Consider the following 23,618-nt stretch of genomic DNA (forward strand, 5'->3'; position numbering starts at 1 on the left):
AAAGCCATTCAGTGATGTGGAAATTGTAAAATAATGCATTGTTGAAGTTATGTGATGCTTAGGCCCCAGTAAGGTTTCAAAGCACAAACAACTGAGTCTTTCAAGGAGAACCATAGTTGATCAGCAGCATGGATTAGCCTTCAACTTAATGGAACAACTTCATGCAGTGCAACAAAAGGAAAATACAGGGTGCCCCTAAAGTCACCATGCATAGGGAAAATGGGAAATTGTAGCTAAGTGTACAAAATTTTACAAAATATTTACAAAATATCCTCTACATGTTGGCTACTTCTTTGTAAAATTTTATAATCAATATTTTGTAAATAAAGGTACATTTAGCTGCAGTTTTCCATTTTCCCTATGTATGTGTGGCAACCTTTGGGACACACTGTATTATTCTCTTGTTCTAGATGAATCAGCTGATACTACTGATTCAGTGCAGGTGTTATCCTTCATGTCATAACAGAAGATTTTCTTTGCTATGAAGAGTTACTCTAGGTACTCTTGTAAAAAGAACATGTGGAATAGATATCTGCAACTTTCAAGATAAATGTTATGAAATTGGACTGAGTTTGGTAAATTTAGTGAGTGTATATAGAGACAGTGCACCTTCCATGACAGGAAAACATGAAGGGTTTATTACACAGATAAAAAAGTATTAACAAATCTAGAAGTTCTCCTTTCTTTCCACTGTATCCTGCATCAGCAAAATCTCTGTACTAATGCTATTGTTTTAAGTGACACTTTGTAACAAGTTATAAGTAATGTTATTTATAGTCCTGCAAATGCAACACAGCATTGTCAGTTTCCTAAAGAAGGATGAGATATTCTGTGTAGATTTACCATGTCATTCTAAAGTGCCTTGGGTATTGCAGGATAGTTGTCAGCCAAAATGTTGTCTCTGCAAGAAGAGATAATTTTTATGAAGAACAGAATCAGCAATGTGATTTCTGTAGGAATGCAGCATTTCTGTGTAATATCATATTAAATCAAAATGACTTGAATACTTCTTTGCAAGGTAAAAGGAAGTCTATGATACATGGGAAAAAAAATCTAAGGATTCTTTTTCATAACACATCTTCAAAAACAAATTTCAGAGGAACGTCTTCCCAGTTAGCCGAGGTCCCTGATGAGCAGGACGATATGTGCAGATCATGTGAGGAACACGCAGCTGTCACAGGCCTGTTAATGGAGAATACAGTGAAAGGGTCACTGAGAATCATGACGTCACATCCAATCAGCATTTCAGCCTCACCGAGCTGAGGTCACCAAGGCACCTGAAGAACCTCTCATGGAACTGACTGAGCTCCCAGTAGGTGACATTGTAAAGTCCCTGCGTGATGCTGATAAAGATCCAATTGAAATGGGGAAAATGTGGTAGAACACCCACACCAGGCCTGAAATGCTTTTGTGCTTTTTAACCACTTACTTCTTCGAATCTGCATTCTCCTACCCAACCCAAATCAGGACGCCCTTAAGGTCACAGATGACTGACACCGTCCAGAGGATCAGCTGAAACTGGGAGCTCCATGTAGCAACCAGATGTTCATATGCTTTCCAGCAAAAAGCAGACACAACCAAGTCATTGAAACGTTAGCTAACTTTAAAATAGTTTTTCATTTTTGAAATTATTAAGTGCATAGTAATTAGATTTTTACAAAATAATGTAGGTTTTTAAGTTTATCTAGTTGAAGTTTCTTGAATATGGCCTCATTTGGTTACAGCTAAATTAATGTGGCCTCCCACAGGAAAGTTCCCCACCCCTGGTCTGGGCTCTGAGGGTCCTGGGGGCAGCAGTGTCTGCGCACCTGTGCCCTGGCAGCTGGGAAGGGCCCAGGATGGTGAGTGCATGAACGTCTTTGGCCTTGTCCTACAGCCCTGAGTTTGTCTTTGAAATATTCAGAGCATTTCCCCTTTGAAGTAACTAACAGTGACTAAGACAGTGGAGCCTTTCTGCCACCTAGTGGTAAGGATTTTATGCAATAAAGTCACACTGTCTTCAGTTTTGGTATTCACTGAGAAGGGCACACTATGAAAAAGGAAGCACCTTTGTCCCTCCTCAGAGGGCCCACTGACCGGCCCTGTCTAGACTGTAGCAGCCACCAAACCTGTCCCAGGGCTGAGTGTGGGGAGTTGGGAGGCGATTCCAAGGGGGAGACAACCCCCGCCACTGTGCTTGGTCCAATAACTTGTTTTCTGTCAGAGAATCCTCCTGTCCCAGTGCTGACATGCCTGCAGTTACCATCGGGATTAATTTGGTGTTTCTGCATCCTTCCAGAAACAGCACCTTCCTCAGGGCAATTTTCTTGCCTGGCTCACCTGCCCCTCCTCCGGCTCCACTTCTGCTGTGCCTGTGGAGGATGGTGGGGACTGGTGCTCAGTCTCCCCTGGACAACTCCTAGATCTCTCCCCAACCTTTCATGTGCTGAATCCCAGGCTGTGTGTCAAGCCCTATTGTCTGTTGTGGCCATCAAGGAGCCCCTGCCCATGTGGTGTGTCCAGGACTCACCTCTGGTGCTCCTGGCCTAGGCCACTCACCATGACCACCACATGTCCTGGATGGCAGCCCCCTCCCCTCAGATTCCAGGCCAGAGTGTCCAAGCCCACACCCTGCCATCTATCTGAGGATGTGTCCAGCTCCACCAGCCCTGTGGCCTAATCCCTGCCCTACAGCCCATATGCTGCCTGTTGAGGGCAGGAGACTGACCAGCCAGACCCTTGTGCTGTGGACACTGCCCTGCCATGTGAGCTGTGCACCCTGTCTCCCACAGCTGTCACCCTGGCTCACACCCCATCCTTTACGTTGACTCTGTGTCCGTCTCATGGGATATTACCCTTCTTCTGGCCTGCCTGCCACTGACCTGGCTCCTACACACGACTGCTGTGGAGGCTCCAACCCTGCTGCTCTGGCCTGAGGGCTCCAGCGGTGGGGAACTGTGGCCCCAGGTCACACTCAGATTCCTGATGCTTCTTTTCTGCCATCTGCCTACCTTCCCTTTCCTAGCAACTTAGACTTTTATCTTTCCCCTAAATCATGACTTTTGAGAAATTATATTCCATATATTGAACCTTAAGGAAAAATCCAGCCCACATTGAGCTTTGTTCTGTGCTCTTGCTTGGGACACTGTTTGGTGACGTCCTTCACTGTTAGACTTTCAGCCACAGTCATTCTCACATGTTTCTGTTTTTAACTCAAGACAATTTGCTCTCATTTAATCCATTCTTAAGGATCAGGGGAAGTGAAGAAAGTTTCCCACATAGGCACAAACCTTGTAGTCCTTGAACAAGAAAGGAGCTGCCCACCTAGGCCCAGCCTCACAACCATCCTGGGCTCTCACCCCACTCATCCAAACTTTGATTGCTTCCAACACTGCCCAGCTCTTTGTCACTATTCTCCCTTGGACCTTTCCTGCACCTTTTTGGCATTCTTTTAAAAGTTTTATGGCTAAAACTGGACATATCCCCCAAGGAACTATAAATTAACCACAGTGAGAATTGTCCTCTTTTTTTTTTTTTTTTAGGTGACTTTAAAAATAGTTTCTTTTAAATGATTCCTTAAAAATTGTGCTGGGTTAAACAAAGAACAGATTTTAGAGGCAGAAAAATACTGACGTAAAGAAGGTAATGAATAAAAGAGGCGTGGAGATGACTTGATTCTTAGCAGGTTCCCAGTGAATTGTATGGGGACCCAACACAGGACACAGTCAGGGGGCCAGGGCAAGGCCTGGCACGGGGCATGTCCCTCCTGGCCATGAGTCTCTTGGACATCTCTTGTCCTTGATGACCTGGGCAGTTTTGAGGAGGACTGGTCAGGCATTTAGTGGGGTGCCCCTCAGATGGGAGATGTCTGATACTTTCCTCATGGTGGAGGTATGGTTTGTGGGGAGGGGCTCCCGAGGGGACCTGCCGTTGTCATCACCTGATCTCAGGGCACACACGTAGATGTGACTCATCTCTGAGATGCTGCCCTGAGTCTGGCTAGTGTCAGACTGGCTGACTCTCTCCTCCTTTCCACACCATCTTCTTGGAAGCAAGTAGCTGTGCTCAGCCCACACATAAGAAGTGAGATAAGGGTGGAGTTTTGTTCACCTCTTTTCAAATTCTCTTAAGATTTGTATTGGTGTAATAGGTGAGATTAGAATCAGCCTTTGATTTTTTTACAGAGATGTGAGTGAGTCCTTAGGTAAGATATCGGTTGAAAGATATTCCACATACTAAGAACCAGGAGCCAACCTGAGCAACAGAAAGCAGTCAACAGACGCCAACACCAAGGTGATGGGGACACCGAAGTCATCTGGCAGGGACTTTATAGATGACATCATGAAAATGCTTCACTGAGCAATTTTGGGATTTTTTTTTCATATTTTATTTTATTGTTTGGGATTCACTGAGGATATATAGAATTAGATTACACTGATTGCATTTGTTAGGTAAAGTCTTATAATTGTATCCCGCCCCCAAGAGGTGTACTGTACACTGTGACCTTCATCACCCCGCCTCCAGTCTCTCATTCCCCTACTCCCCCACCTTGTATTAGGTCATCTGCTGCCTTCCTATTCGAATTGAGTACAGTGGATTCTTGCTTCTCCATTCTTGTGATGCTTCACTAAGAATAATGTATTCCATTTCCATCCAGGTTAATACAAAAGATGTAAAGTCTTCATCTTTTTTAGTGGGTGAATAGTATTCCATGGTATATATATACCAAAGCTTGTTAATCTATTCCTGGGTTGGTGGGCATTTAGGCTGTTTCTACATTTTGATGATTGTAAATTGAGCTGTGATGAATAGTCTAATGCAAATGTCCTTATGATAAAATGATTTTGTTTCTTCTGGGTAGATGCCTAGTAATAGGATCACAGGAGGTCTAATTTGAGTTCTTTCAGTATTCTCCATACCTCCTTCCAAAAAGGTTATATTAGTTTGCAGTCCCACCAGCGTGTAAAAGTATTCCCTTCTAGGCCAGGCATGGTGGCTTATGCCTGTAATCCCAGCACTCTGGGAGACCGAGGCAGGTAGATTGCTTGAGCTCACAAGTTGGAGACCAGCCTGAGCAAGAGCAAGACCCCATCTCTAAAAATAGCCAGGTGTGGTGGACACCTGTAGTCCCAACTACTAAGGACGCTGAGGCCAGAGAATCTCTTGAGCCCAAGAGTTTGCGGTTGCTGTGAACTATGATGCTACAGCACTCTACCAAGGAAAACAAAGTGAGACTCTGTCACAAAAATAAAAAGGGGGGGTTCCCTTCTCTCCACATCTATGCCAGCATCTACAACCTTGAGACTTTGTGATGTGGTCTATTCTCACTGGAGTGGTTTTGATTTGCATTTCTCTGATGACTAGGGACGATGAGCATTTTTTCATATGCTTGTTAGCCATTCTTCTGCCTTCCTTAGAGAAGGTTCTATTCATGTCTCTTGTCCAGTGATATATGGGATTATTGGCTCTTTTTTTGTTGATTAATTTGAGTTCTCTGTAGATTCTAGTTATTAAACCTTTGTCAAATTTGTAATATACAAATTCCCAGTCTGAAGGTTGTCTATTTGCTTCAGTTGTTGTCTCTTTAGTTGTACAGAAGCTTTTCAGTTTAATTGAGTCTCATTTGTTTATTTTTGCTATTGTTGCAATTGCCACGGAAGTCTTCTTCATAAAATATTTCCCCCTGCTGGTATCTTCAAGTATTTTCCCCATACTTTCTTCAAAAATTTTTATTGTTTCATGCCTTAGATTAAAATCATTTATCCATCTTGAATTAGTTTTTGTAGATGGTGAGAGGTGTGGGTCTAGTTTCAGTCTTTTACATGTGGTTATCCAGTTCTCCCAGCACCATTTATTGAATAGGGATTCTTTTCCCCAGTATATGTTCTTATTTGGTTTATCAAAGATTAGGTGGCTATAATACGTTAGTTTCATCTCATGGTTTTCTGTTTGGTTCCAGATGGCAGAGTCTCTATTTTTGTGCCAATACCATGCTGTTTTGATCTCTATGGCCTTGTAGTATAGTCTAAAGTCTGGTAGAGTGATGCCTCTGGCTTTTTTCTATTACTAAGAATTTCCTTGGCTATGTGGATTTTTTTTTCTGGTTCCATACAAAACAAAGAATTATTTTTCCAAATCTTGAAAGTATGATGATGGTATATTAATGGGGATTGCATTGAATCTGTAGATTGATTTGAGAAATATAGACATTTTCACAATGTTGATTCTTCTCAGCCATGAGCATGGTATATTTGTTAATATCTCCTGCTATTTCTTTTCTTAAGGTTTCGTAATTTTCTTTGTAGAGGTCTTTCTCCTCTTTTGATAAGTATATTCCTACATATTTCATTTTTTTTGAAGCTACTGTGAAGGGAATCGTTTCCTTGATTAGTTTCTCATATTGGCTGTTATTGGCATATACAAAGACTACTGATTTGTGGACATTTATTTTACATCTTGATACATTACTATATATTTTTTATCACTTCCAGGAGTCTTGTGGTTGATTTTTTTGGGTTCTTTAAGATCATATCATCAGCAAAGAGCAACCCTAAGCAATTTTGAACACACTTGAAACACAAAAAAATAGAAGGTCCCAGCCAAGAAATAGAAGATGGAGGGAAGAACCCTGTTGAAATTTTAGAACTAAAAAAATGCAGTAACCAAAATTTAAAAACTCAAATTGTATGTAACACATCAGTTATGCCTTAAGTGGGCTGTTAGAAAACAAAACTCAGACCTGGTCCCAAACAAGTGACCTAGAATAAAAGACCTAGCAAGTTCAGAACAAAGAGGGTGGGGAAAGCTGCCCTGTCTATACTCACAGAAAGAAAGGGCACCAGCACCAACATGACTGAAGCTCTCATTGGGGAAGCACGGAGGGTAGTGCAGAGTGAGAGCCTCCAAACCTCCATCCATCTTTGCTTCCTGTGTCACCTGCCTCTTGTCATGTTGAGTTCATCCCTTTCCAAGCTAACTGCACAATGCCTTTCTAGAATATTGTGTTGTAGCAGGAAAGAAGAGAATGTGGAATAGTATCTGGGGCTGGACTATGACTTCCTGGGATGGACACCATCTGGCTAAGACCCAACCAGTGGGAGTCTAGTCCTCTCCCAGAGTCAGGCAGTGAATGCCATGACCATAACATTGTCACCTCAGGCTTTCCTCTAGTCACAGGCAGTCATGTCCTTCCTTTCCTCATGCAAAGTAGACCCCATCCAGGGAAGATGGCTCTGAAGCCCAGCCTACTCATGGCACCAGGAGGATGAATAGCCAGTGTAGGGCTGGGGCTGCTGTGGGACAATGTGAGTGAGCCCCCATCTCAACAGAGCTGAGCTAGGGGACACCTGGCACCCCTGCAGCCCAGCACAGCAGAATGCCTGCAAGGAGGGTATGGAGGCCTCCTCAGCTGGAGGTCCCTCCTCTCCTCGGTCCCTAGTCCCCTCAGCCCTCTCTGCTCTAGAGTATGGCTCCATTTCTATGGAAGAGCAGGTGGTAAACACACATATTTGGGCTTTGTGGGGCCTACAGTGTCTGTCCATATATTAAGCCTAAGCTAAAGTAGAAAAATACCAGTTAACTCTTGGCAAATTCCTGGGCTGCAAGCCCTCAGCAAAATGGAGTAAGTCTAGTTCTTGCCTAAGATGGATGGGAAAGTATTCACTAACTTCTTGCTTGACTAACTCCCTGGGAAATGAACTAACTATCCCCAGACTAACCTTTAATCAATGCCAGGTGGAGAGAATACTGAAAAAAGATGTATGGAGGAAAAGCACTGGACTAAGATGTATGGGAAAATATTAAAACAAAGATGTATGACATATGGCTAACACAAAATTCTGCTTCTGTATTATACTTGCTTGCTACCCCACCCAAATGCACCTGGACAGGCTGTGTGCTAACCAGGATGCAGACCAAGCCTAAAAAACCTGACTCCTTAAGCACATGGGGCTGCTCTCAGAAAGCCCATGTTGGGACACTAAGGCAGTCGCTGGCCAGCTCTTCAATTAAAGGACTTTGCTGAAAATTTGGTTTGTTTAGCAGTGTAGTCTTTGTGGAACTCCTGGGCACAACACATAGACAATAGTGTATGGACTGGGCTGGCTTCAGAGCGTGTGGGATACAGGCCCTGGGAGTGTGCACCCTTGAGGCTGAGAGGCCCCTGCAAGCTCAGCTCCTGTCCTCAGAGTGGCAGCCTGTGCCAGGGGTCTGGGGTACTTGACTCTCTCTGAGGCTTCATCTCCTGCCCTCCCCCAGCAGTTTTGCCCAAGCAGAACCTTCCTCAGCAGTTCCTATAGAAGGTGTGATGTGAATCATGCCCTCCCCAAATTCTCTGGTGGTGCCTCCCCCGTGTGGCTGTGTTAGGAGACACACCTTCCAGAGGCAGTTGGGGTAAGATGAGGCTGGAGGGCAGGGCCCTGACCCAAGGGGACTCATCCTAGTGAAGAGAGGAAGAGACCCTGGGAGAGCTTCACATCCCCCATTAACACCATGTGTGCAGTTCTTTGGAAGCCATCACCTGCCCCCCCACCCCCAGACTGCCTGTGTCGCACACTGGCCACGCGTGTTGCTGGTGTTTCTCACTATCCTGGTGAGAGGTTGCTCAGCCCATCCTGGTCATGGTGAGGGGGTCACCTAAGGGTAGTGGATTAAGCCAGATCACCTCCCAGGTCTGTTGTAATGGAAAGAGACTCTCTAGAGGCTGGGGTGGGAGGCAGGAGGCCTTGGCAGAGTGCGAGGGTGTTCTTATCACCTTACCATGCCACGGGACCTCCACAGCCACGGGCAAGAGCCTGTGGTCTGCTGCTCCAGCCCAGGGGTCTGGTGGGGCTCTGGGCAGTGGGCTAGGATAGGGGCCAATGAGGAGCAGGTCTTCAAACTCTCCAAGGTTCCAGGCTATCTGGGGACACATGGGACAGGTGCACTGCTAGGGAAGAGGCACCTGCTTTAGTTGGTTTCTGCAGGCATCCACTGCTGACCTGAGCGACACTGCAGTGCTCCTCTGTGCTGGGGTCCTGCATCTCTTCTCTGGACTTTAGATGGGCTCAGCAACTCTTGTAGTGATTTTCTAAAACTTCGTTGTGGCCTAGAAGTATTGGAACAATTCTTACAGACATGTGTGACAAGAAGCCAAGCCACAGGAAGCTATTCTAGTCCCTGGGCTTCCTCCCCCAGCCCTCGCTGAAGTGTCAAGTTCCAGGAGAAGCGCCCCTCATGGTGGGAGCTCCTGACTGCCCGTGAGATGCCAGGTGCCTATGAGATGCCAGGTGCCCTGCAGGGCCCCAACTTCTGCCTCCCCCAAGCTCACACCTTCACATTTTGAAGCAGGAAAGGCCTGACTGCCCTCACATCCTATAGATGGGAAGATGAAAATGAGGCAGGCAGTTCAGGAATGTTCTCCAGGTGTGACCCCGCCATCCCCTGATTTCCTAGGACCATGCAGTTGGTGACAACTTCAGCTCCCGCCTGTCTGAGAGGGCTCTCTAGTCACCCTGCTGTTGTCTCCTGGCCTCCTTTGCCCCTGCTTCTGTTCGGCAGAGGTGTGGCCTCCCTGATACTCCCAAAGGCAGGTTCTCTGTGCAAAGAGGATGCAGCCTCCAGGGCACTGTCCTGAGCTGGAGGGCGTAGCCTTCCCTGAACCCTTTCCAGGGCAGTGCTGCACATGGGCCCATGACCATGTCTCAAGGTGCCTCCTTCCCCAGCTAAGACCAGTCCCCAGGAGGGACACACAGCCCCTCTGCCCCACTCATAGCCTTGTCATAGCATCTTGAGCAAATTTTCCCTGTGTGGACCACTCACACCTGGGCCCTGGCAGCCTGAGCCTCATCCATGGTTCCGGCTCTATGGGGAGTCCCCAAATGGAGCCCCTTTTCCTGCCAAGTCCAGTCACCTCCTCTGCTCCTGATGCCCCTTTGAGCCCTGCTTCATGGGAGGTTCTTGAGCATGCAGCTCACCAAACCCTCTGTAAAGCCATCAGGAGCTTTGTCACTGCATGAAAAGGTGAGACCCACTGGACTACAGATAGCAGCTCATCAAGAGGGCAACACTGAGAGCGAAGACGGCATTGAGCAGAAGCTCATGGGATGTGAGTACAGCTGTGCCAGCGCTCACTGAGCAAGCGACAGTCCAGGTTTGTTAGCACTAGCTTTCGGGCACATCTGGCTGTTTCTTCCAAAGAGGTTTTCAGGAGAGTTGTATTTTCTTTTGTTCCCTTAAATGGGGAGGGCCCATGTGGGAGAGGAATGATTATTCCCATCTTGTTTTGTTTTGCCATTGGGAAGATAAGCTTGTAATTGACTTTGTCAGTGGGAATTGACCAAACTTCAGTTTAGGAGCTAGACTTAAATTGCAGATCTAAAGTTATAATTGACTGTCTTTGCTTATGGGAGGATATGCATCCTGAAAGGTTTCCAGGCCAGCGAAGAATTTCCTCATGCATGATTCAGGAGGGCTATCAGGGGAGACACCTGAGGCCTTCTGCCTTTCCCTAGAGGCCTAGCTAACTTGTGCTGCTCTGACACCAGGTCCAGAAGGGATAGTTGTTCATTTGGAGTGGGGAGATGCAGACTCAGCCTCCAGGCTTAACTTACTTAACTTTCCTTTTGGCATAAGGAGCTTGGTGGGTCCTGAGATTTTTATTTTCCTTTACAGCCCTCCTTGTTCTTCAGGGAAAGCTTATGAAGACCTGAGTGTGGTTGTTTGTTTCCTCTGATCCTGTGCCATCAGGAAGGCTCCTTCCTAGGAAGTCAAGTCCTCCGGGGGTGGGAGTGGTAATTAAATCAGAATGGGACCCTTTCACAGCCTCACGGGGAAAGTCATCTGGAACCTGGCAGGCCCTCCTCACCCTAACCCCTTCAGTTATACATTAAGTCAATTGTAATGTCTCTAAACTAGTTTTTTTGGGGGGGTGGTGGTTGTGAAGTCTCTAAACTAGTTTTTTGTGGGGGGGCAGGGGTTCTGAAGTATTTTCAGATTTCAATGCAGTAAAACAGATTTTTCTAGATGTAATTTAAATCATGTTCAAGTGAAGTTTCTGAGAAGCCCACCTATCAGCAAATGCTAAGATTATTGATGTTAAGTAAGTTGCTGTTTTTTCTCTAGAGTTTAGGGTGTCTTACTTCATTTTGCATGACTGAGAAAAGTAGTTTTAATTTTTAGTGATTCCAAGTGAAAATAATGGAAGAAAAATTGTAAATGTTAGTTTGGAGACATAGCCAGGAAAGAATTCAAGATCTAGTCCAAAGTGCAGGCAAATGCTAAAAACCAAACAATGAACAAGGCTAGACTCTAATAACAGGTGTTCTACAGTTTTATTTTGAAACTTTTTGAAACTTATTTTTCTCTCTCTAAGGTAATGTCTTTCAACCTTTTTTTAATCTCATGGCACATTTGAACATAAACTTCTATGGCACACTTAAATTATGTTGATAAAAAAAAGAGTAAAAAAAAAAGAACATACTTACTGTGCTTTGAACTTCTCTAAAAAATAATTTACTGAATATTCTTTAAGAATTTTCAGGTACAGCTGCTGCCCCAAAGGCTTTTCACTGACTGATTTCTCAGAGCAGTCTGGTCACACCTGAAAACACACCATCTAGGCAAAGCCATGGTAAAATAGCCAGGGCCTTCAACTGTGTTCTTTTAAAAAAGAAAACAGGTTCTAAGTTTAGGCAAATACCTATATTGGGATAAATTAAGAATACTCACAATTAGTTTCTAAATTCTAAAGAAACCAGGCAGAAAAGTGATTTAAATTTTTTATTACAAATGTATACTTTACCCAATTCATGATAAGCTATAAGTAGCTTTGAAAAAACATTTTCTTAACTCTGGAAAACAAAGCATAAAAAAGAATCCACATATTTCAAACAAAAAGGTCATGAAAAAAATAGTTTTAGTCCCATATAAGTTAACTCTTTTTCTGCTCAATGTTAGGTTAATAATCCTTACAAATGCTTTTTATTTAGAGTCCTAGAATTTTTTTTTCTAGTCCAGTAGTATAATCTCCAAAGTTTCTGGAAACCTGTATTTAAGAGTATTTGTAACAGTCCTTTCCACATTTTTTTAGTGAATAAGCAAGTTTGGACTATAGCTCATTATAAAACACTTTTTGAGAAGATTCAAAGTGAAATAATAATAATTGTGGATGACAAAAATCTTAGGATGCCCACAGTCAAGGACACAAATGGCAGGGAGGTTTAGTTATTTCTGTGGCACACAACTTAACATAATAATCATAATGATTACTGATAATGTATACTAAGACATTAAAATTTTAGAAATCTCATATAACTTAAGAATATACATTACTAATATATTTATATAAATACAACCCAAAGAAACCTAAATGCCATTTTATGTTTTGATGAAGTCCAATTTACTACTTTTCCATTCATGTCATGCTTCGTGTCACATCTAAAAACTGGCTGGCCCCAGATCCTGAGAATTTCCTCCTGTCTTTTACACTAGTTGTTACAGTTTCTTGTTCTACATTTAATTCTGCATACAATCCATTTTGAGTGAATATTTTGTCAGGTGCGCAGCCAAGGCCGAGGTTCCTCTCTTTGTCTACTGTGTTGTCCCAGCACCGTTTGTTGAAAAGGCTTTTTCACTTTCTCAAAGATTATTTGGGATGTGTTGGTTTGTTTCAGGGTTCTCTGTTGGTATTGATGACGCTCAGCTGGCTGACGTGGGCTTCCTAGGGTCTCTGCTGGAAGTTCCTCTGTAGCGCCTTACCCTAATGCACTCTGGAAGAGTAGTCCTGGTCTGTGTGTCTGTGCCCCTAAAATTCATGCAGAAGCCTTAGCTTCAATGTGATTCTTAAGAGTGGGGGACCTGAGAGGTGATGGGCCATGAAGGTGGGGGCCTCAGGATGGGGTCGGTGCCTGGTAACAGGAGCCCAGGTGGTCTTAGTTCTCTTTCCACCTTTTGAGGACACAGCAGGTGGCAAGCACCCTAGAGTCTGACCCTGCTGCGATCCTGGCCTTGCACTTCCAGGCTTCAGAACCAGGAGAAACAAATTTCTGTTGTCTTTAAGCCACCCAGTCCATGATGCTTTGTCACAGCCACCTGAACTGACCAAACACATGCTCTTTATGAATTTGAGGTAATTTCCCTCTATTCTTAAATTGCTGGCAGTTTTTTTCAGCATTTTTCACAAAGTGATATATCATAGTTATTTTTATACTTTATCTTTTGATATAATGGATATTGATTGATTTTTGTATATAGCACCAACCATGCATGCCTGAATAAATCCTACTTGGCTACAGTGTATAAATGTTTTATACATATGCTGGATTCATTTTTTGCTAATTTTGTTTATTTTAGTTGCATCAGTGTTCATGAGAGAGATTGGTCTTTAATTTTCTCTTGTTATACTATCTTTATACTGTCATTTTTTGCTAATTTTGTTTATTTTAGTTGCATCAGTGTTCATGAGAGAGATTGGTCTTTAATTTTCTCTTGTTATACTATCTTTATACTGTCTTTATTATCAGAGTCAAAGTGGCCTCAAAAAACAAGTTAATAAATATTCTATTTTCTCTGTAAGATTGCCTGAAGTTGGTGTTCATTCTTTAAATATTTGGTAAAATTCTCTAGTGAAACCATCTGGTCTTGGGGATTTCTTTTGCTGGAGCTTTTTATTACAAACTCAACTTCTTAACTGCTATAAGGATACTGAGATTATCTATTTCATTTTTTATTGATTTTTAATAGTTTGCTGTTTGTTCCTCAAGTCTCCTATTCATTTGAGGCTTTATTAAAGTATGCTTTGAGCATGTCTATAAATGCTCAGTGCACCACTTTGAAATCCTTGCTAGGTAATTCTGGTTTCTCTGTTGTCTCACCAATACCATCTTTTGATTTAGTATGACATGCAATTTTTGTATCTATCATAGAAAATTAGGTTATTATGTTATGAGATTCTGAATCTTACATGTGTCTTCTGTTTTAGCCCCTGTTACACCGTGAAGGAAGGACTCACAATTGACTCTACCCACACCACTGTGCAGAAGTAGCCCTGGTCTGTGGGCAGGAGTGAGAGTCTGGGCCCTGACACAGCCCGTGCTGGCACAGGTGGGCAGTGTGTGTGTGTGTTGGCATTGTTAGGGTGCTATTTTGGGGACTTGTCTGGAATATATAGGAGGAGCAAGCAAAGCAAAATGAATAAACAAAAACAACAAGAATAGTGAACTCGTGGGTTATTCAAATCTCAGGAACCCTAGCCAGTCTCCCTCCTCTCTCCCTTCCAGGTTTTCTTAGGTTTGGTCCATATATAATGTCCAGCTTGCTGGCTGCCTCAGCAGGAAGAATCGGGAGAGGTGTGGCTGCTCCATGTTGTCCAGAACCTGTGCCCTTCTTTTAATTAGTGCTATCATCTGTGTTTTTTTTTAAAAAAATTTTTATTAACCTCATCAGAGAGAGGACTAGACTCTCCACTATGTTTAGGAAATGTTATGTCACTGTGCGGTGCGCCGTTTTGGGGAAATCTAGTGCATTGTTGTACTGAGCACTGGTTAGAAGCTGCTAACTGAGTGCATCCTACTCCACGATTCTTTTTATAAGTGGATGGTGAGTGGGGTATGGTGCTGGCCTCTGAACCCTTCATGTGACCACATGCTGCCTGGCTTTAGATACAGAGACCCAAGGAGGCACATTCTCTACCCCTCTCTCCACCAAAGTCTCAAAGCCCCAGGACACTTGCTAGGATAAAACTCAGCTTGGGTAGAGAATGTATGTAGCCAGAATAAAAGCAGACATTAATTAACCCAGTTCCTCTGTTCCCTTGGAGCTTTGTCTCTGTGTGGGTGTTAGCCATGCTCCGTGTCAGCAAGGCTGCGTGCGTAAAAGGCCAGTGTCTCCTCGTCTCTTACATGAGGCAGCTGAGATGGCTCCTGGTGATAAGCCACATAAGTGTCAAAGTTAGGATCCAAACTTCCTCTCCAGATAAATTCCTAAGAAGGCTAGGTCTGAGTTGATAGATAAATAACACCCTTCCCCAACCCCACCATATACACACAGGTTGTCTTCAAAAAGATCATGGAAAATACATATTATGAAAAGACTATGCATGGATTTCAACTTTTGTAGCAAAATAAATTGTTATTTGTTGTAATAACATTTGTTATTAACAGATTTATTATAACATTTTCTGTACAGAATCTAGTTTGAGGCACTAAGAAGCCCCTTTTCATTTTGAAAAGAGCCCCCATCAGTGCAACATGAGTTCTGCTAAAATTGAAGCAAGAATGGGAAGCTTGGGTGGAAAAACGATGACATCACTGATACTTTACAAAACATTTGTGTCTTAAAGAAATCAGTGGTTTATAAACAGACGATTCATTTTAAGAAGGGACAAGATGATGTTGAAGATGAAGCCCACAGTGGCACCATCCACACCGTTTGTGAAGACAAACCTCACCTTGTTCCTGCCCTAACTGAAGGGGACTGACAGTCAACAGCACAACAGTAGCCAGTACCACAGACATCCCAACCAGCTCAGCTCACACTGTTCTGATGGAATAACGAAAGCTGGTCTGACTCTCCCCAGGTTGGCACCAGGCCATCTGCAGACAAGGGCACAAACGCATGGGACCAAGGTCTTTGAGCATTGTAACGGGAGTCGAAACGTGGCTTCCCCACTGTGATCCTAAAGATGCAGCACAAAGGTATGGGTGCTGGGTGTGAATGTGTCCAGTCACGGCCAAAGTGGACCAATGAAGATCAAAGGTCACAGCAACAGTTTCAGGGATGCTCAAAGTACTTTGAGTGTCGACTTTCTGGAGGGCCAAAGAATGACAACATCTACTATTAGGAGCTTGTTTGTACAAGGTCAACCAAAGCTTTAGCAGGGAAACACCAGCAAGCTTCTCCAGAGGGTCCTCTCCACCACAGCCATGTTCCTGCTGCCACTCAGTCCTGATTTGGCTCCTTTTGACTTCTTTTCATTTCTACTCATAAAAGCTCTATAAGGGCACTGATCTTTCTTCTGTTCACCTTGTGAGGAAGACTGCACGGGCAAGGCCAGGTCCCCAGCACCTCAGTTCTGTAGGCAGGGATGCAGTGGCTGGTGTCCTAACACACCCAGTGTCTTGGCCTTGATGGAGCTTATGTTAAAGAATATAGTTAATATTTTAAATTTTTATCTTTTAATTGTGTTTTTCTATGAACTTTGTGCATGTTTGTGTGTATAGTTTTTGCTTTAATTAAAGCTGAATAAAATTTTGTGTCAAGCAGGGCCTTTCTTTTATGAATTCTTAGACTCTTTCCTGCTGGGTACTATAGAGATTTAAGGGATCAGCTTGAAGACTCGTCAAACTTCCATACCTGTATTCCTGAGGAGCCCAACTAGCCAGGGGATCAGCAGTCCAGCCTTCCCATGCCCTTCACTCTTCTTAGCCAGCCTCCCACTAGATGGCCACATGACAACTGTCATGGTTGTCACCTGCAGCATCTGCCCAAGACCTGCCTGAGATAAGAGGGAAGGACCCCCGCAGCTGCGGCAGGACAGCACTTTGCCTCCTGGTCTTCTGATGTCCCAAAACTTCTGGGGAAGCCCACACCATTTGTTAAGAGCCGGATAACAGAGTGAGCTGCTTATATTCCCACGTGCCACGTTTGTGCACATGTGTGTGCACTGTGTGGTTGACAGTTGAATGTGCCCAGGAGGGAGTCTGACATCTGTGGAGGCCCTCGCTTTTGAAGCTGATCTGCTATGGCAGCCTGTTCATCAAGATGCTAGAAACCACTGCTTTCTGTCACTGCTGTCTGGGCTGCTGGGCAGAGCAGGCCTCAGCATAGAGGAGAGGGGCTGTCATACCCACTTGTTTTCTGTCTCCCCTTCCTCCTGCGAAGTCCTGTCTCCCACTGGGAAGGAGCAGAGCATCTCCTTGCTGGGGCTCTCCTCATCCTCACATCCACCTCCACAGGCGATACTCTCAGGCTCCCGGAGGTGTGTTGGTATGGCTGGAAGAATGAGTCATCACACGTGTCTGTCTGCCATGGTCTCGCTCACTGGTCTCATGGTGCTCCTGAGAGCTTAGTGGGATCCGGAATATATATGCCACAGGTGTATGTTTCATGAGCAGGCTCCCTGTGTATGTTTCTAAATCTATGTAAGTGACCAATGGAACATCCTTTGGTTAAAGTCCATTGATTTTTGGTCTTGCCTCGTTACCCAGACTGTCATCTGAGATCTTCTGTGTGTTCTGACATAAACTAGGCTTGGTTGCACATATTTCAAGCATGTTTAAGAAGAAAGTCTGTTCTCTATTATTGGCATATAAAGTCTGACATATGTGTCCCTAATATCTGGCTCTGTTACCAGTTCTCTTTTGCGTTTACTTACTTGTTACCCCTTAGCTTGCTTTGGGCTGATGGTGTGTTTCTATTCTTTTTCTAACACCTGCAGTTTCTGCTTTACTCAGCCAGCCTCTGTGTTTGGGGCTCATGTTGTTCTTCACTGTGAGGCGAGTCCTGTGGGGTCCAGAGTCTTTTCTGGCCTGGCTCATACCCCATCAGACACACACGTTGCAGCTCATGCTTTCCAGCCTGCATGGGTGCCTGGTACACTCTGCCTGTTCCTTGATATTTGGCTTTTTTTAATCTCTTGGCAATTGTGTCTCTTGTATTAGGCAGAGTTGGTTTTGTGAGTCGGTCTGAAACTTGTAATGGGTGGGCTTAAGTTGTTTACATTCATTTTTTTATTGATATAACTGATATGTTCAATCCCAACTGCCATATAATTTGTTCCTATATTTAATGTGTCTGTCATCTTTGCTTTCTTCTTTTTTTAATTCTTTGGGCACCCAGATGGGTCTGTACTTTCTTTCTGTGGTTGCCTTGGTGGTGCATGTCTATTTGGCTGCCGGCTCTGTGTGGGCCTCCTTCCCCAGCCCTAGCCTGCACCCTGGAAGAGCACTCCCACACCCGTCTTCCCATTCCTCTACCTCTGACTTGTTGACTGTATTTTTCCTTTTCAGAACAGTATCCCCTGCAAAAAATACTTTCATGCTACTTCTGTATCCTTTTTCTCACTTTTTATTTTAGTCTTTGACAAACAAATACTCATTTTTGTTTATGCCACATTTCGTAGTTATCTCTTGGTTTGCAGGAGATTATCTTGTAGTAGGGTCTCATGAAAGACTTGTAAGCACAGCATTCAGTGAGTTCTTGGATATTCAAAACTATTTTTCTATAGCTTTAATTTTGAAGGATGGTTTGGCTGACAGAAAATCCTTTGGTCATATGAAAATAATACTCCACTCTTCACTGATTTTTGTACTTTGCTGTAAGAAAATCTGATACCAGTGTGACTTCTTTCCTTTATCGGTGGTTTGGGTTTGTTGCCTGAAGCCCTCAAATGTTCTCTTAAGTCTTAATAAATTGTGGGTGTGCCTGGGGTGAACTTTCTGGGAGTTTGTTCAGGAATGCTGTAAGCCTTTTCAATTCATAGACTTTCTTTCCTGACAATACTTCTGGGATGTACATGTTTTATAGCTTCACTTTTCTTTTCGGAAATGACAGTGTGTATTCCTTGGCTCTACTTTGGTCTGTTCTGTATCTATCAGTTTCCTCTTTGACCATTTTTAGCCTCTTCATTTGTTTCATTTTCTCTTCATGTGTCTCAGTCCCTTGCACATCCGGTTGAATTTATTCTCTTTAACTAGGGTCTTTATGTCTAGGCTAATTTTATCTTTCTTTTTAATCTCATTCACAGGTTAACTCTTAATTCACAGCTTCCACTTTGGTTCAGTGGTCCATTTGCATTCTTGATATTTTGGGGTATTCATTTTTTGCTGTGCTCATATCTGTACCTTGTTGTAATGTTCTGAGTTGTGCTGGGGACTGTGCTGGAGTTCCCTCCCACTGTATGGCTGGGAGATTGCACCATCTGAACACATTTTAGTTTTCACTTTCTCTGTCCTCACAGAACCAAAGTGGACTTCAGAGAAGGTCTGCTACTTTGAGAATATCATTTATCCAAAGAGATTTTGCATACTTTTTTTCCTGTTCATTTTAGAAGTTTTAACATGTTTCCTGAACTAGCAATAACAGGTGTTTCTAACAGAAAGGGGTGCGTTGAGGACCTGGGCAGTTGACCAGGCTCCCTGTCCATGAGCATTCTCTTCTGTTGGTCAGCAAAATGTGATTTTTCAAAAAATGAATGGAATTTTAGGGAGTAGACCTAAATCAATCTCTTCTGATATTTTGATATTCTCTTATTTCTATAGAAAACTTAATCTCCAGTCTTTCCCTTTCATCTCAACATTCCCAGATGTGCCTCCTCCTTCCCAAAATCTCTCTTTTCTACTGGTATTAATGCCTTTAAATCACTACCTCTGTCCTCCTGTCTGTCCTCTACCAGAACCACTGCCCCAGGTCACCTCTGTCCTCCTGCTTGTCCTTTACCAGAACCACTGCCCCAGGTCCCCTGTGTCCTCCTGCCTGTCCTCTGCCAGAGCTATTGCCCCAGGTCACCTCTGTCCTCTACCAGAATCACTGCCCTGGGTCACCTTGGGCCTCTTATGGTGTTGAGTCTTCCCTTCATGCTCTGACCCAGGAAATCAAATCCATCCAAATCAAATCTTCTCTTCTTGGGATTGACCCTTTCTGTGTTCTGCCTCTACCCAGACCCCACCCCTCTCTTCCTGCCTCAGCTCTGGTGGAGGCTCCAGGGCCAACCTGCTGGTTCTCCATGGCTGTTTCCCCAGTGTAAGACCTAACATTCATCAGTTTACCTCAGTGGAGGATTTCATCATCCCATGAGCATCGCACCTGGTGTTTACAAGCAACTGGCTGGTGGCGGCAGCACCACACCTGACTGTAAGCACAGCCCATGCTGCCCTGGGCTCCACAGGTGTGGTGGTGAGGAGTGTGGGTTTAAGCACAGGATGGCACTGCCCTCTGCCATCTTCTGGGCAGCCCAGGCTGCATGCACTCCACTCATTGTGTGATGGTCCTCAGTCAGCAATGAGATGTGCACCTGTCTTCCAGCTACACCTGGTGAACTGGGGGCTCTTCCTGGAGTTCTCCCATAGGGCCTGCTTACGTCTGGTTCCTTTCTCACTCATTCATTTTGACCCTCAAAGTGTTACATGGGTAAGATGCATTCACTCTAAACAACCTGGGTCAGTGCTATTGATTTTTGCCTAAGTTGGGTTGGTTACCTGATGGACCCACAGAAAGGCAGAAGCATTTCCCAAGACTTATCCTTGTTTTTGGTGCTATGGTGTCACAGTTGCAAACATCAGATGTTGTTGTAAAGCCTTCTAAGACATTCGTAGCGTAACTCAGGGAGATCATAAATGTACCTACAAAATAGATTTGAAAACAATGGCAAAGAGGATAAGATTATGAAGATGGGCAATTGTTACTAGGCTGTGGCCCTAAACATGAATTCATAAAACAAAAAGGCAGAACCTCTGACCCCAGTGCAAATGGCTCTGGAGCAGCCCTCACTGGCTGGAGGGCAGCCCCAGGGGACAGAGCTACAGCTAAGGTTGGAGCAACTGAGTGACCTTAACTTTACCAAAATTAGAAAACCAGTAGTGTATGTAAATTAACATCTAATTTAATACATATTCCTTCAAAATCTTGTATGTATACAAGAAAATATCCTAAATATTTTAAGTTAAAAACTTATACAATTTCACCTAAAACTTTCATTTGGACTTCCCATTTACACAGTGGAAGCCCAGAAATGGGAGGTGTGATCTCATTTGGGGCCCACAGGGAAGTGTGCACCGAGTGGCCATGTCCGTGCTGCCCCATCCCCCAATCAGTGCCATGAGCTGGGAACTAAAGAGCTGCTACTGCTCTGTGGAACACATGGGGAGGTTCTGCTGAAGCTGATTCTGATGGACAGGGTACCCATGTGTAAGCTCATGTAGCCTGTGCTTTTGTGTTCCAGGTAGGTGGCCCCACGACAAAAGCCTATCCTTTGTGAGTTGCCAATTCTGGTTATTACGGATGCTCTGAGCTACGGCTGGTCTGAACCACTGAGGCCTATGGATCTACTCTGACCTTACAGCCTACCTATGGGAGAAGGTGCGTCACCGCAGACTCTCTTCCCCTTATCGTGAACACTGAATGTGTGGGAAGTGGCACAATGTTGCATTTCCCCTGGGTTGGTCTATGAGGTTCCCTGAAGGTTCTTGCATGTGACTTTGGGAAATCTGGGACAATGTTGCATTTCCCCTGGGTTAGTCTATGAGGTTCCCTGAAGGTTCTTGCATGTGACTTTGGGAAATCTGGGACTCCTATTTGTGGTAGCTCTGAACAGGTTGTAGGTAAACAACTGGGCCTGGCCCTGGAGTCAACCCTGGTGAGCCCAAGAAGGACAAGAAGTCTGGGCAGGCTACAGGGGGTCTTGGGGTGTTTGGAAACAGTGGGTCATAAGGGCCTAGAGTCAGCCATCAATAGGTGTGCCCTTAGGCAGCCTGAGACACATCTGTGGACCTCAGTGCCTGTTGTTGAGCTGGTGTGTAAACTTGGGGAATGAATAGTTGTATTTGGTGATTTTAATACCCCACTCCAGGAAATAGGTAAACTGAAGTACTAATGCCTTAAACAACATAATATATTGGCACTGTTAGGTGTCTTTTGATCTCTACGAATTCCTTTTTAAGCAACAGAGGACATTGACAAGACTACAAGGGCCCCAGGGAATTTCAGCTACCTGGAGCACAGCCGAGCAACACACAGGCCGGCTGTACCAGGAGCCCACACTAAAGGGGAGGAGCTCACAGTAATGGAGAGGAGCCCACACTGAAGGGAAGAAGCTCACACTAAATGGGAGGAGCCCACACTGAAGGGAAGGAGCTCACACTAAATGGGAGGAGCCCACACTGAAGGGAAGGCGCTCACACTAAATGGGAGGAGCCCACATGGAAAGGGAAGAACTCACACTAATGGGGAGGAACCTACACTGAAAGGGAGGAGCCCACACTGAAGGGAAGGCATGTCTACAGCTCACCTCAGAAGTGAACTTGTGAGAGTGTGCTGATCATCAGGACAGCACATGTCTGACACATTGCCCTGGACATCTATAATTAAACACTCATGCTCAGAAACATGGAAAATTTCTAGTGCTAAGATAAACCAACCCAAGAGGTTGGAAAAAGACCAAAGGAGTGAGTCTGAGGAGCCAGCAAGGCAAGGGAGACAGTAAAGTGAATGGCAGAAGTCAGTGAAATAGGGCACAGGAAAACAGGAGGGCAACAGAGCTAAAGGCCGCCTTTGTTTGGGGAGCTTTTTTAGAGTCAATAGATTTCTGGTAAAATTGATTAAAGAAAACTGAGGGATAATACTGGTGATGGAACAAAAAATAAGTAGTAGCTATAGGTCCAACTGAGAAGAGAGGTTAGAGCACAGTGAGGACTGTGTGGTAACACACTGGAAACAGCTGACACTGGTCACTTCCAGGATCATATCAAGTGCCAAAGTGGACTCAAGAAGAAATAGAGAACTTGAGTAGACCAGTAAGTGTGGAAGACATTCAGGTGATGATCAAGGACCTCACACCTAAACAAGTTCTCACATACACAGTTTTATGGGTAAATTATATCTGAATTTAAGGGATGCTGGATGTTTAATATATGCAGACTATTCCAGAAAGAGAGTGCTTTATAGATCTTAATATCACATAAGAGTAATTAGGGAGAAAAAAAGAACAGGCCCATGTTATTAGTAACTGTACTTTAAAATTGACTTTACCAGTTTCACAGGTACATTTGAAACAAATCTAATCATTGTGATCTAATAGGGTATATCAGACTATTTCAAGGTTGGTTCAGCATGAGAACATGTATCAGTACAAATCACTACTTTAATATATTAGTAGAAAAAAGTGACATAACTCATTCAATGAAGAACCTCCTGAATTCACAGCGCCACACACAGAACCTCCTGAACTCATAGCACCATGCACAGAACCTCCTGAACCCACAGCACCACACACAGAATCTCCGGAACCCCCAGCACCACACACAGAATCTCCGGAACCCACAGCACCATGCACAGAACCTCCTGAACCCACAGAACCATACACAGAACCTCCTGAACTCACAGCACCACACACAGAACCTCCTGAACCCACAGCACCACACACAGAACCTCCTGAACTCACAGCACCATGCACAGAACCTCCTGAACTCACAGTGCCCCATACAGAACCTCCTGAACTCACAGCACCACACACAGAACCTCCTGAACCCACAGCACCACACACAGAACCTCCTGAACCCACAGCACCTTGCACAGAACCTCCTGAATTCACAGTGCCACACACAGAACCTCCTGAATCCACCGCACCATGCACAGACCTCCTGAACTCAGAGCACCTTGCACAGAACTTCCTGAACTCACAGCACCACGCACAGAACCTCCTGAACTCACAGCACCATGCACAGAACCTCCTGAATCCACAGCACCTTGCACAGAACCTCCTGAATTCACAGTGCCACACTCAGAACCTCCTGAACTCACAGCACCACGCACAGAACCTCCTGAACCCCCAGCACCTTGCACAGAACCTCCTGACTTCACAGTGCCACACACAGAACCTCCTGAACTCACAGCACCACACACAGAACCTCCTGAACTCACAGCACCACACACAGAACCTCCTGAACTCA

General features: G+C 44.4%; 1 protein-coding gene across 1 annotated transcript in view; it reads left to right on the top strand.

The window, feature by feature from the left end:
* Positions 1-21,002: 21,002 nt before the first annotated feature.
* Positions 21,003-23,618, top strand: part of PCBP3 (poly(rC) binding protein 3) — a 67,832-nt gene continuing 65,216 nt past the window's right edge. The window contains exon 1 of the mRNA XM_023518115.1: positions 21,003-21,030. The gene's annotated coding sequence lies outside the window, so the exon portion shown is untranslated. The remainder of the gene's footprint in view (positions 21,031-23,618) is intronic.

The sequence above is a fragment of the Otolemur garnettii genome, unplaced genomic scaffold (genome assembly GCF_000181295.1).
Source record: "Otolemur garnettii isolate 467f Iridium unplaced genomic scaffold, OtoGar3 scaffold00128, whole genome shotgun sequence".
In the NCBI taxonomy this organism is placed as follows: domain Eukaryota; kingdom Metazoa; phylum Chordata; class Mammalia; order Primates; family Galagidae; genus Otolemur; species Otolemur garnettii.